Raw genomic sequence first — 14,973 nt, 5'->3', positions numbered from 1 at the left:
ACCATGACAAATTTAAAGTGGAGAGTACAGCCACTAATTTATTCATGTGAAAATCTAACAATGTTCCTATTTACTTCTGTTAGGGAGTCCAGAGGACCCCAAAAACTAGCAGCCATAGATATACATGACAACACAGGGTTATTTAAGCAAAAGTAGTTTTTAATTATAATTGAACAAGAAAACAGAATTAAACTTTAATTTATTACTTAACCTACTTATTTAACCTACCTAACCTACTTAATCCCTCCTCTAATACTAAGCGCAGGTGTGTGTAATGTATATTTAAGATTAGAAAAGTTCTTTGGATCACAGTCCAATCTCACGGGTTGCAAGCAATTCTTGTTTTGTGACAGACGTTAGCATTAACAAAGTTTACCAGTATTTGGTGCTTAACAGGCAAATGGTTACCACTCAGGAGGGTTCTTGCTGGTTTTCAAAGAGAGATTCTTTTTGTTCCAGGACATCCGCACCTGATTCCTTTCCAATCAGTCTTGCTGACAAAACTTGCCCCCTTCTGGGTTCTCCAGATGATTCTCTTTCTTTCAGGTCACTTTTCAGATCGCTAGTCTTCTCCTTTAACCAGACAGCCTTCCAAAGGTTTGCCAGCTTTGTCCTTCTGGAACTGATTTCGGTGTCTCTCCTCTCTGTTTCACTCCCTCCCTCTCTGAGAGCAAAACTGCCTGCAAAAATCACATGCTCTCCTAGGCAAGCTATATTCTGCAACTTTGTTGCTCTTTCTACAAAAAGCATTCTGCAAAAGTCCTGCAAAAATTCTGTGTTTTGAAATGTGTGTGTGTGCAAGCTGCTTTAGCAATTCCTCCCAAGCCACCTCTAAATACCCAGTCACACTTCAAAGTCCTGTAGATGTGCATTGAAAGAGTTTATTTCAACATGACCGTGGCATTTGGTATTTAAGATAAATTGGTGCAAAGGTAAGAAAGATCTGCTCATTCAAACAACTTGGAAATCAAAGGGTTGGGGTGATAATGCGGGAGTGATGAAGCATTGTTTCCCTGCTCCCCGTAACCTGCCCCTTCCCTCACATGCTGCACTTCTTTTAGCTGACGGATGCGCAGGTGCAGTGGGTTGTGCCTGACGTCATTCACGGTGCTGTGTGACCTGGGTGTGGAGACGTTACTGTCATCCTAGCGACCCGGTGGGGGGGCAGGGTCACCAAGACTGCTGATGGTATTTGCCTTGACCTAGCGGAGAGGCGAGTTGTTTCCGACAGGAAGTGAAAATGTTTCTTATTGCTTGGCTTGAATACTGTCCTTCCCTGATGGCGGTATCATGGTATAGTGTGAGTGGCTCATCCGGGGGCCTTGATTCTTTTTGTGGTGCTGCGGGGACCCAGTGCCGGCCATGTGTGTGCCGGCCAATGCCGAAGTCGGTCTGAGCTACAGATGGGCACTTCTCGGGCTAGGTCTCCATTGATGAGGATGGTCTGCCCATGGCTTCTCACTCTCCTCTAACTCCCGCTCACTGCCTTCACAATGTCCACATGTCTGTTAATTTGTGGCATTTTATTCCAAAAGGTCAGTGAAAGAAAGATGTACTCTTTTCATGAGGAAAGGCTTCTCCAATTTGGTTACTATGTCCAAAATTGACTTGTAACCATTGATGCCAATTGTCATTATAGGAGACAAATGTACTTTTATTAGAATCTTCATAAACTTGATTGCTGTCTCAAAATATTAGGTTACATGTAATATTTTTATATTTCATTGCAGACGAATATGTTCCACAGAAATACAAATAAAATTGGACCAATGAATCCATTCATGATAAACCAGCCTTCATAAACTAATAGCTGGAACTGGCCTCCCCACCCGAGTCAACTCATCAGTGGGATAATCTGCTTGCTTTGTATGATTGCTATACTTGGATCACTGATCCCCCTTCTTCCATCTTGGTAGATAGCTGTTGGCAACAAGATATCCTTCTTCATATGGTCATAAAACTATTGTAGTATCTATTTCAGAAAATAATTGTCATTAATTTGTAGCCTCGTATGTTTCAGTTCAGTGTTGCATGTTGATGACAAGTTGCCTCTTGCACCAAAACAACTTCATGAATGGATTAATTTCAATAAACACCAACAGGAAATGAATTTAAACAGAGAGAATTGTAAATATTCATTCAGAAAATCAAGAAATAGAATTTTGTTGGGTGAAGCCATGTGTAGGAAACAAAATATGTAATTTGTTCACTTACCTTGTTTGGTAGGCATCTCTTTGGTCCCTGCGCGGGTGTTGGAGACGCCTTAGTTTCGATTGGCTTTCCGCGACCATCTTTGTTCTTGAGTGCATGCATGAGTTCCAGGAGCATGCTCAGTGTGCTTGTGTATTGGGGTGCCAGTTGGGGCATGCACCATAGTGTATGGCACAAATCTGGAGTTTTAGAGTATATTATAAACACAACGGCAGGATAGAAGAAGGGTGATATCATCATAATTTTCAGTGACCGTCTTCATGATTGTTACTCTGTATTCACGGAGCTTCAATGCAGATGTTATTTATAATAATTTCATCGAATGTTAAAGAAGATAGTTACCAGTTTAAATGTTAAAAGATTCAAATACATCTGGGTTTGCATTGGAAATAATAGAAACGCCTCACGAACATCTGTCTCGCTTAGCCTTCAAACGATTATTTATTGGATCAAATTTGCTGTATTTTAGACCATCAAGAGTTTATTGTTTGGAACAGAAAATTGATGGATAGAAGATAGAAAGGAATCTCTCTGTGCTTTGGATTGATTTTGAAAATAATATGGCGGCCATCTTGGAAATACTTTGAGTTGGGGGCAGTTTGTTAATCCATGTCCATCTGCCATGAGTAACAGCCAGAGAGGGATTCAGATCTTCTAATCTAATAGCAAAGTGTTCTATAATCACGTTGGTGAAGCCATTTCTTGAAAATCAATGATATTATTGACGGATGCTGTGGTGGAAACTTGATAGCATATTATAGCCATCAGAAGCGGTAGGCTTATGTCTGTGGACACCTTCTGTGCACGTGGAAAGTTTGACCACATTTTGGATTTTGCTACTGTTAGTCCATTGGGGACTGTTGATTTGGCCTGTGTTGTGTCTAGTTGAAGGTTAATGGAACAAGATGAATAAAAATGGCTGCAGCAGCTGGTGACCTTGCTATTAAAGAGCAACATATTAAAGGCATGAAGGTTGCAGATCTTAAAGAAGAACTGATCCAACTGAAATTAGATACAAGTGGAAATAAAAAAAGTTCTCATTGCAAAATTGAATCTGATGAGGGAAGAAGCTAAGGCTTTGGTTGATGGGAATGAAGACATTGCAAATCATTGCAGAAGACAACAACTGAAGTTGAAGACAGCAACGTGGAAATGGCTGAAGATGTGTCACCAAACGATGATGAAGAAAATGAAAAGGACAAAGAAGACCAAGAGGCTGAAGATACAACGGATGTACAATTCGACCTGCAGGACAAAATAAAATCAAATGACAGTGTGCAAAAAGTTGAAAACAAGAGAAGCAAATGAAGTTCTTCTGGGTTCAAACTCCAGAGCTTCCAGTGCAACATTAACATGCGTAAGAGCTGAAAAGATCGCTCTTGATGCAGAACAAGAATGGCTTAAGGAAAAATATGCCATGGAAAATCTAGAGGAAAAGCAGGTGGAGCAGCTCCGAAAAGAAGAGGAGCTGAAATGGGAGCAGCTAAGGAGGAAGAAGAAGCAACTGGAGAAAAAGAAGAGTTGTTATTGATACTAGAAGGTTCAGAGATATCTGGAGCTCGAAGTAGATTAAAGTGTACGATGGTATGGAGTTATATTTTAATAAAGAGCCACAGGAAATGAAATCAATTATTAGGACAGATATCTTAGTACAGGTACACGATCCTTTATCCAGAACCCTTTGGGGGACAGTGTGTTTCGAATTTCAGATTTTTCAAGATTTCGTAAAACCCACCTGAATTGTGCTGCTGTATCTACCCCACCCCCTTCCAGTTGCCCGGCTGTCGCCCCCATCCGCCGGTCCCTCGGCAGCCTCCCTCAACCACCGGTCCCCCGGCTGCCCGGCAGTCTCCCCCAACCGCTGGTCCCTTGGTCCTTTGGTTCCCACTTGCCAGAATTTGAAGCTTTCCAGATAAAGGATTGTGTACCTGTACCGCAGGTACAAGTCTTGCAAATACAAGGATACATCCTTCCAGTGCATGGTGTAGCCAAGCCACATGTACCAGTGGTAACATCCGCCAAGAAAGCTGGAGCTTCTGTTCACCCAAACGCTGCAGCTTTCTTGAGTCAAGCATCAGAAATACGGGTGAACCTACACATGTGAGGTTTTCAGATACATCACCTGCTACAAGAGGCAGTGAACAGAGCAATGAACAATATTCATGAGAAGAAACAATGATATCGCATCATTATTGATTCAGCTACAGACTCTCTCTTCTTTGCCCAAGAAGGAGATTTAAGCTTTTGATGGAGACCCATTTCAGTACCAAACATTCTTTTAGACGCAATATTGAAAACAAGTGCCAAGACCCTGGAGATAACATGGAAATGGACACAGATGGACAGCCAAAGGAACTTGTAGAGTTGTCAACATATATTTTTGGAAAGAGGATTCGACAGAGCTAAGTCTTCACTGGAGAAGAATTTTGGCAACAAGAATTGAATTGCTTTAGCTCAGTGCTTCTCAACCTTTTTCTTTCCACTCATATACCACTTTAAGTATTCCCTATGCTATAAGTGTTCTGTGATTAGTAAGGGATTGCTTAAGGTGGCATGTGGGTGGAAAGAAAAAGGTTGAAAACCACTGTTTTAATCGTACCTAAATGACTTGTTATGTGCATGGTTTCATAACTCCAAAAGGAAATGGGCCAATGACAATTTTTCTCAAGCAAAATATTTCAGTAACAATTGGGACTTGAGCAGTGATTCTCAACCTTCCCTTCCCACTGACAAACCACCTTAAGCAATCCCTTACTAATCACAGGGCACCGATGGCATAGGGATTACTTAAAGTGGTATGTGAGTGGAAAGAAAAAGGTTGAGAAACACTGGTTTATTTTATATGGATAAAGCTCTTAAATGGTCATCAATAAAACTGAATGATGTAAATATTGTGAAATTTGATGAGTTATGAGAACAGCAAAAGACTGCAAATAAGAAATTCACTTCTGAAGAAAACAGATCAATGTGAAGATAAATCAAAGGCACCTAAAACAATATTGAAGGAATTATTGAAAATGGTTGAAAATAAAGTATTATATGTGGCAAATACTCCTGGTGATTATTCCTGTGTAATTGAATCAGAGGCAGGACTAAAACAAAAGGCTGAGAACAAATTTGAGAGTAACTTTTCCTCGGAGATTACAGCAGACAAGATCAATGAAGAAATCTCGCAACATGCTGTAAAACTGCTGAACACAGAAAATTGCACTGATGGAATAAAGAAGCATGTGACTGACAATTTGATCCAACTGCACTCAGAGAACAAAGTGTTGAAAAAGGGCATGGAAATTTTAGATAATCACGAAAATAGTGAACGGAAAGATTTTAACTTTGTACTTGGAAACAAAACTGGATTTGAAAAGGATTAGAATTAACCCAATGATCCTTTAATTTCAAAAGTAACTAAGGGAAACGTCCAGAGAGAGAGAGAGAGAGAGGTGGACAAGAATAAAGATTGAATTGTAAATAAAATTTGCAAAGTTAGAAAATGGAAGAAAAGAATAATTGGTGAAGAAATGAAAACAGTTATTGAGGAAAGAGATTCAGAATTATCAAAATGGAGAAGATTGAACAAAGAGATTCATATTTTGAAAGAGAACAAGTCATTGGTTAATAATAAAAAGCAGTTAACTACAGAAAAAAAGAATGTAACTTGAAGGATCAACTACTAATAACGCTGAAAGAAAGAGAAATTGCATTTCAGCCACATGACAAACAAGATGAAGAAAGAATGTCATTTGAATCTTGTCTTATTTATGACCAAAACTATGGAAAAGAAAGAAAAAAAATACGAGCAAATCAGTTGCAGGGAAAGTTAAAGAGAGTCATTTATTAAAATTGAGAAGATCAAATAAATATTCAAAATTTGTTTTGAAAAATTCAAATTCTTCCTATGAGATGCAGAATGCTGAAGAAAGGAAAAAAAGCCAGATAACATGCTGAAGACGTACCACATGTTAACTTAAATGGAAAGCTGTGTCTATTTTGTTTGAGGAAGATTTGAGGTTTTAAGATTTTGGAGACAAAGGAACTTTGATAATTACAAACTGACTTTATTTTGTTTTTTGCATACTACACACGTTACAGACTTTATTGATCCAGAGTGGTGGTAAAGATCACTCTTTTTGTTCAAGGCTATGTGCTGGTAACTTCTGGCCTTATGAAGAAAGAAGATCGTTATAAAGTTTGAATTTTATATGTTTATTTGTATTATTGTTTAATTATTATTTAAGACATTACATCTAATTATAATAATTAGGGGCTGGTAATTGTAGGAGCCAAAATGTGTAATTTGTTTACTTGCCTTGTTTGGTAGGTGTCTCGTTGGTCCCCGTGCGGGCATCGAAAGGATCCCAGGTTCAATTGGCTTTCCACGGCCATCTTTGTTCTTGTGAACATGCACGAGTTTCAGGAGCTTGTGCAGTGTGTTAGTACATTAGAATGTCGGCTGGAGCATTCACGGTGTCTTTGTGTATTGGTGTGCTGGGTGGAGCATGCGCAGTAGTGTATGTCGTGAATCGGGGGTGTGAGAGTATATTATAAGCATGGCGGTAGTGTAGAAGAAGGGTGAGTGAGGTGAGATAGTCATAATTTTCATTGACCGTTTTCGTGAATGTTACTCTGTATTCATGGAGCTTTAATACAGATGTTGTTTGTAGTCATTTCATCAAATGTTAAAGAAGATAGATACCAGTTTACATGTTAAATAAAGGATTCAAATACATCTGGATTTGCATTGGAAATAATTGAAATGCGTCACACCTAGTGTCTCACCTAGCTTTCAAGCGACTATTTATTGGATTGAACTTGCTATACTATGAAATTCCAAAGGTCGGTCTTTGCTATCTGCCATAAATTGGTATTGTGGGTCTTGATATAAATCAGAAAATTTGAAGAAGATTCAACAAGAATCATACTAGATAAAAAAAAGTTCCCTCCTTGATTCCTCAACCTTCCCGTTAACAGAAAGTCCATAAATTTGTCTTGCGCTGCTTCGTTAGTTTACCTCTTCAAACGGAGATGGAAGTGCCTCCTGATTATTGTATTAATATGCATATAGTAACTTTACGATGGAGATGTGGGGGGGCTGGTAGTCATGGTGGGGAGCTGGCTGATGGAGGACTTCAGTTTTCTTCAGGCTGACTTCCAGGCCAAACATTTTGGCAGTTTCCGCAAAACAGGATGTCAAGCGCTGAAGAGCTGGCTCTGAATGGGCAACTAAAGCGGCATCGTCTGCAAAGAGTAGTTCACGGAAAAGTTTCTCTTGTGTCTTGGTGTGAGCTTGCAGGCGCCTCAGATTGAAGAGACTGCCATCCGTGCGGTACCGGATGTAAACAGCGTCTTCATTGTTGAGGTCTTTCATGGCTTGGTTCAGCATCATGCTGAAGAAGATTGAAAAGAGGGTTGGTGCGAGAACACAGCCTTGCTTCACGCCATTGTTAATGGAGAAGGGTTCAGAGAGCTCATTGTATCTGACCCGACCTTGTTGGTTTTCGTGCAGTTGGATAATCATGTTGAGGAACTTTGGGCGGCATCCGATGCGCTCTAGTATTTGCCAAAGCCCTTTCCTGCTCATGGTGTCGAAGGCTTTGGTGAGGTCAACAAAGGTGATGTAGAGTCCTTTGTTTTGTTCTCTGCACTTTTCTTGGAGCTGTCTGAGGGCAAAGACCATGTCAGTAGTTCCTCTGTTTGCGCGAAAGCCGCATTGTGATTCTGGGAGAATATTCTCAGCGACACTAGGTATTATTCTATTTAGGAGAATCCTAGCGAAGATTTTGCCTGCAATGGAGAGCAGCGTGATTCCCCTGTAGTTTGAGCAGTCTGATTTCTCGCCTTTGTTTTTGTACAGGGTGATGATGGTGGCATCACGAAGGTCCTGAGGCAGTTTTCCTTGGTCCCAACAAAGCTTGAAAAACTCATGCAGTTTGACATGCAGAGTTTTGCCGCCAGCCTTCCAGACCTCTGGGGGGATTCCATCCATACCTGCTGCTTTGCCACTTTTCAGTTGTTCGATTGCCTTATATGTCTCATCCTGGGTGAGGACCTCATCCAGCTCTAGCCTTAGGGGCTGTTGAAGGAGCTGGAGCAGGGTGGAATCTTGGACTGAGCGGTTGGCACTGAAAAGAGATTGGAAGTGTTCTGACCATCGGTTGAGGATGGAGATCTTGTCGCTGAGGAGGACTTTGCCGTCTGAGCTGCGCAGCAGGCACACAAAACTCAAAACAGTCAACCAGTTTACCTATCTCGGCTGCACCATTTCATCAGATGCAAGGATCGACAACGAGATAGACAACAGACTCGCCAAGGCAAATAGCGCCTTTGGAAGACTACACAAAAGAGTCTGGAAAAATAACCAACTGAAAAACCTCACAAAGATAAGCGTATACAGAGCCGTTGTCATACCCACACTCCTGTTCGGCTCCGAATCATGGGTCCTCTACCGGCATCACCTACGGCTCCTAGAACGCTTCCTCCAGTGTTGTCTCCGCTCCATCTTCAACATTCATTGGAGCGCTTTCATCCCTAACGTCGAAGTACTCGAGATGGCAGAGGTCGACAGCATCGAGTCCACGGTGCTGAAGATCCAGCTGTGCTGGGTGGGTCACGTCTCCAGAATGGAGGACCATCGCCTTCCCAAGATCGTGTTATATGGCGAGCTCTCCACTGGCCACCGTGACAGAGGTGCACCAAAGAAAAGGTACAAGGACTGCCTAAAGAAATCTCTTGGTGCCTGCCACATTGACGACCGCCAGTGGGCTGATATCGCCACAAACCGTGCATCTTGGCGCCTCACAGTTTGGCGGGCAGCAACCTCCTTTGAAGAAGACCGCAGAGCCCACCTCACTGACAAAAGGCAAAGGAGGAAAAACCCAACACCGAACCCCAACCAACCAATTTTCCCCTGCAACCGCTGCAACCGTGTCTGCCTGTCCCGCATCGGACTTGTCAGCCACAAACGAGCCTGCAGTTGACGTGGACATTTACCCCCTCCATAAATCTTCGTCCGCGAAGCCAAGCCAAAGAAGGAGTAACTTTAACACTTAAATGATAATATGCATTAATTGGCTCAGTGTGATGACTTTGTTTTCACAATAGATGATTGTTCTCTTGAGATAAGACTTTTATAAGACATATAAAACTGAACCAGTACCATGAGTGACCAAAATCAATTAGGGGAGCATCATTTAACACATGCAGCCTGATGATTTTGCCAAATCAGAAGAGGTTCATTATCCAAATTTCTGCATGAAATTTGGCCTTGCACATTTCTATAATTCTGAGATATTCTGTTATTTGCCAGCGTATCAAGCAGATAAATGGCAACATTTCTGTTCTCATAGATGAAGCAATAAGCCTGAGCATTAAGTCCGCCCTAATGGTTTATTTGAAATATGAAAGTGATAAGGAAGATGATCCCCATTTTATGTTTTTAGATTTAATTGAACTGTCTGCAACTATTGCTAAGCAGCTACTGAACTGTCTCAATAACCATGGGTTCGACGGCTCTTATTTGAAACAGAACCTTGTAGCATTTGCTAGTGGTGGGGCGAGGGTAATGTTTGGTGTCAAATCTGGTGTTGCTGCAATTCTCAAGGAACATTACCTTGATGCGATAATTTAGCACTGTATTAATCACAAATTAGAACTTGTAGTAGGTGATTTGGTGAGAGAAGTTCATAGAATTAATAATTTTCAATCATTTATGGACAAATTGTACTCTGATTACAGTAGATCAAAGTCAAAAGGAACTGTCTGAATGTGCCTCTCAACTAGAACAACAAATTTCCAAAATAGGCCCTGTTCTGGGCAGCAGGTGGGTAGCGAGCTCGTTTTGAACAGTTTCAGCAGTGTGGCAAAATTATGAAGAACTGTGTTTTCATTTTGAAAAAGCAGTGAAGGATGAAACATGATCTGGGAGTGACAGAAAAATCAACGAAGGCTGTTTATAAGACTTTCTTCAGAATAGTTTCTATTGGACTTAGATCTAATGTATGACGCATTGCACAAACTTGGTTTACTGTCAGAGTGTTTACAGAAAGGCACTACTGTGATTGTTTATACAGAATAAGCGATCCAACAGAACATAAGATCACTGCATGGACTGAAAGAACAACCACCAAAACTCGAGAAGCTCAAGAGGCCGTTGAAAAGGGGAAGTTTGGAGAAATGACGTTAACAAGCAACAACAAAATTGCCTCCATTAATTATCTACAGTTCCTTACTAGTCTTTGCAGCACTGTATGTTCATGACAACATCCTTGAAAGGTTCTTAAACTTCTGAACCTCAAAGTATTTATAAATCCCAGCTAAATGAAATATGCGTCCTTGATAAAGGCGACTGACCTGGTGAAATGCCACCTAATTATGGAGCAGCTGCAATATCATCTCTCTGTAAAGGTTCTTCTTCCTCTGTAATAAATACCTTCAGAGATTATGTGGAGGATCGTGGACACCGTATCCCCCAAGATATATTCCCACTTCTGAACTGTTCACAAATTATTTCTATTAGTTCTGCTGAGTATGAGAGGGGATTCAGCCACATGAATTTGATCATAATAACTGCACACTCAAAAATTATAATAAATCATACATCAGCACTTATGTTTATTAAACTATACGAATCTCCTCTAGCTCAGTGGAATCCTGAGCCGTACGCCACCTCATGGCTGCGGTACCACAGATTAGCAGATGATAGAGGACAAAAGTTGCTTCAGACCGCCAAAAACATATTACACCTGACCTTTTGTGGAAATTATTGTGAAACTTCTCAATGGTGGCATTTGGTAAGTAGGTAATTAGTTTTAAATTGGTAAAATGCATGATTCTTGTCTTTTTATTTACTTGTTAATAATTATATTTTTATGATAATTAGTGGGTGCAACTGTGCAATACATTATCGTATCAATAAATTAGGATTTATATGTTTTATTGTACCAGTTATAGACTGAAATGTAGAGATAGGCTGTAATCTTGTTAATGTGTTAACTATCACTATATTTCTGTGGATAATATATAAATATGTTACACCAAATTTGTGTACCTGCTCATTTCATGTACCGGGCAACTTCCTTGCCCCATTCATATCATGACCAGTATGCAAGTTGCGTTGACATCTAGAGAGAGAGGATGTAAGAAATGGCAGACATTTTGTCAGCTGCAGCAACTAAAAAATTAGCACTGCACTCCTCTGCAACACGAGCGACATGATGCGCAAGTAGCAAGGGATCAAGACTATAACAGATCTCAAGTCAACCTTGCAAATTAAGGGCAATGATGCCTCCATTCTGCACAGATTGAACACCTTCTATGCATGGTTTAGAACCATAGAATACTACAGCACAGAAACAGGCCCCTTCAGTCAAACCTTTTTTTTTGCTTAGTCCCATTGGCCTGCACCCAGTCCATGGACCTCCATACTTCTCCCATCCATGCACCTGTCCAAATTCTTCTTAAATGTTAAAATTGAGCCCATATTCACCACTTCAGCCGGCAGGTCATTCCATACTCGACCACTGTCTGTGTGAAGTTCCCACAAATGATCCCCCAAACATTTCCCCTTTCACTCTTAACCCATGTCCTTTGGTTTGTATCCTACATTTACTCATCTCTTCCCCTCATAATTTTAAATACCTCTATCAAATTTCCCTTCATTCTTCTACGCTCCAGGGAATAAACTCCTAACCTGTTTAACCTTTCCTCGTACCCTGGTTTGTCCTTCCAAAATGTAACACCTCACTCTTGTCTGCATTAAGTTCCATCTGCCATTTTTCAACCCATTTTTGCAGCTGGTCCAGATCCCTCTGCAAGCTTTGAAAACCTTCTTCGGTGTCCACAACGCCTCCAATCTTAGTGTCATCTGCAAACTTGCTGATCAAATTTACCATATTATCATCCAGTTCATTGATAAAGATGACAAACAACAAAATGGTCCCAGCACCGATCCCTGAGGCACATCACTCGTCACAGGCCTCCAGTCTGAGAAACAATCATCCTCCACTCCTCTCTGGCTTCTCCTGTCCAACCATTGTCGAATCCAGTTCACTGCTTCACTGTGAATATCTAGCATATGTTCCATCCTGACTAACCTTCCATTTAGGGTCGCCATTGCAAAAGAGGACATGATCAAAGGTTGCTATCACATATATCACATATATATATGTATAATTATATTTTAATAATTATATTTTTATGATAATTAGTGGGTGCAACGCCTCAAACCGTGCATCTTGGCGCCTCACAGTTTGGCGGGCAGCAACCTCCTTTGAAGAAGACCACAGAGCCCACCTCACTGACAAAAGGCAAAGGAGGAAAAACCCAACACCCAACCCCAACCAACCAATTTTCCCCTGCAACCGCTGCAATCGTGTCTGCCTGTCCCACATCGGACTTGTCAGCCACAAACGAGCCTGCAGCTGACGTGGACTTTTTACCCCCTCCATAAATCTTCGTCCGCGAAGCCAAGCCAAAGAAGATATGTATAATATATAATATATCGCCTCAAACCGTGCATCTTGGCGCCTCACAGTTTGGCGGGCAGCAACCTCCTTTGAAGAAGACCGCAGAGCCCACCTCACTGACAAAAGGCAAAGGAGGAAAAACCCAACACCCAACCCCAACCAACCAATTTTCCCCTGCAACCGCTGCAACCGTGTCTGCCTGTCCCGCATCGAACTTGTCAGCCACAAACGAGCCTGCAGCTGACGTGGACATTTACCCCCTCCATAAATCTTCATCCGCGAAGCCAAGCCAAAGAAAAAGAATATGCATATAATGTGTTTGCATTTTTTGTTTTTGCAATATCGTTTAATTTAACAGCATCTCTTTCAACTTTCTTGTTAACCTCCTTGAAAAACTCTATAAGATTGATTAAACATAATCTATGTTGCACAAAGCCATGTTGACTATCCTTTAATTAGTTCTGGCCTTCCAATTTACTGTATATCCAATCTCTTCCAATAATTTACCTACTACTAATGTCAGGCTCACTGGTCTTTAATTTCCAGGGTTACTTTTGGAGCCTTCAATCCTCCAGGACCATAGCCATAGCTCAGGGCATTTTAAATATTTCTGGCAGTGCCCTTGCAACTTCTACAGATAAAATACTTGTCCTGCATGTGTATTGTTTGTCTACTGTATGTGTGTTATGTCTGGTTGTGTGTCTGCATGTTTTGGACTGATGACCAGAGAACACTGTTTCTTTGGGTTGTACTCGTACAATCAGATGATCATAAACATGACTTGACGTTCCAGTCCTTCTGTTGGAAATCAACAGGCTTTCAGTAGTGATGGCTCGGTGACTGCGACAATACGATAGAAGTCCAAAAATCTGGACCACCCAAGAATCTGGACTTTTTGAAAATTTCCAAACTTAAAAAATTTAGCGTGATTTTGATTACGTGCGTGTATGCGCAAACATCACAGAACACCGTGACAACAAATGACAACGCTTAATGCTGGTAATCTTCTCACAAAGAAATTCATTTGTATACTGTATATTTTTTACAATGTTCACTTTTAAACATAATTTCAAGCATTACCCCCCACTCTTTTTTTGTAGTGAAAAAATTTTATATTTACATTTTTGTCAAGTGTTGATTTAATTTTTCTTTGAAACTGCTAGTTTTGATAAATGAAGCATGGTGTATTTTCTAATGCAAAAACTATCAACATTTACCTGTTCATCTCTTCTTTATTCCTCCTTAAATTTGAATTTTAAAAGTACTGCCTAAGAATCTGGAAAATCCAAAAATCAGGATCGACCCAAGATCCGAGCAGGCTGGATTTTAAAACTTCTGCTGTATAAGACGAGTACAGCCCAGCAAAGACCTGTGGAAATCATGCACCTTTTACTTAATGTGACAAACTTTGGTTTCTAAATTTGGTTTCATTTGATTCAATTCATGTTTTTTCATTGTTGTATTGTTCCCAAGTGAGCAGAAGGGCATCAGCTGGGGACAAGTGTGACAAATGGAGAGGTAGTGTTGCCTTTATTGGCAGATGAGGTGTTCATTGAAAGCTTGGGCAGAAGGGGCTGCCTCCTTTCTTCCCATTTATCTTCTGCAGGATGCAGTCATGAATCTTCAGAGAGGTGCGACCAGACAACTTAGGGGTTTTCCATGGCCAGGCCATAAAATTGTTTCAACATGTTACTTCCAGTGATTGAACATAGTCCACTTTGTCAGAGGCATTAGTTGGAGCACTGAGCTCAAAAATGCTGGTATTGCAAAGTATATGACGTCTTATTTTCACTTGCTGACATTCGAATCAGTTTAGCCCCTGTAATGGCCAAAAACTTGAATCACAGAGGTGGATTATGTAGTTACTTATTATTACCAAATCATACATGATACGACTTATGATATGAGCCCAGGACAACCCTCCCCACCATTGAGAACATCTGCAGGGAATTCTGCCGTCGGAGAGAGTAGCGATCATCAAGGCTGAACATCGTCCAGCACATGATCTGGTGTCACTGCTACATCAGGAAAGAGGGATAGATGCCACAAGGCTCCTACCACCAGGTTCAGGAACAGGTGCTGCCCCTCAACCATCAGACTCCTCGACAACAAACTCAATAAGGACTCCTACTTTTGCACTTTATTGTTTGTTTTCCTCTTTGATTTGCACAGTTGTTGTTTAGATTTCTTCATTTGTTACATGTATACATTCTGTACAGTTTTTTTGCACCACCAATAAGTGGTAATCCTGCCTTATTTGCAGGAAAGTGAAGTCCAGGGTTGTACGTGATGTCATGTACTG

The 14,973-nt window shown here is 40.9% G+C and overlaps 2 long non-coding RNA genes across 2 annotated transcripts in view; one reads left to right on the top strand and one right to left on the bottom strand.

The window, feature by feature from the left end:
* The window catches only part of LOC138759815 (uncharacterized), a 139,912-nt gene that overhangs the window by 29,039 nt on the left and 95,900 nt on the right, over positions 1–14,973 (bottom strand). The gene's annotated exons all lie outside the window — the stretch shown is intronic.
* On the top strand, positions 765–13,048 carry LOC138759814 (uncharacterized). The gene is made up of 3 exons (XR_011355110.1): positions 765–932; positions 10,278–10,997; positions 12,414–13,048. It is a non-coding gene; the product is annotated as an uncharacterized lncRNA (long non-coding RNA).

The sequence above is a fragment of the Narcine bancroftii genome, chromosome 4 (genome assembly GCF_036971445.1).
Source record: "Narcine bancroftii isolate sNarBan1 chromosome 4, sNarBan1.hap1, whole genome shotgun sequence".
NCBI lineage: Eukaryota > Metazoa > Chordata > Chondrichthyes > Torpediniformes > Narcinidae > Narcine > Narcine bancroftii.
This window is presented reverse-complemented; position numbering and strand designations above follow the sequence as displayed.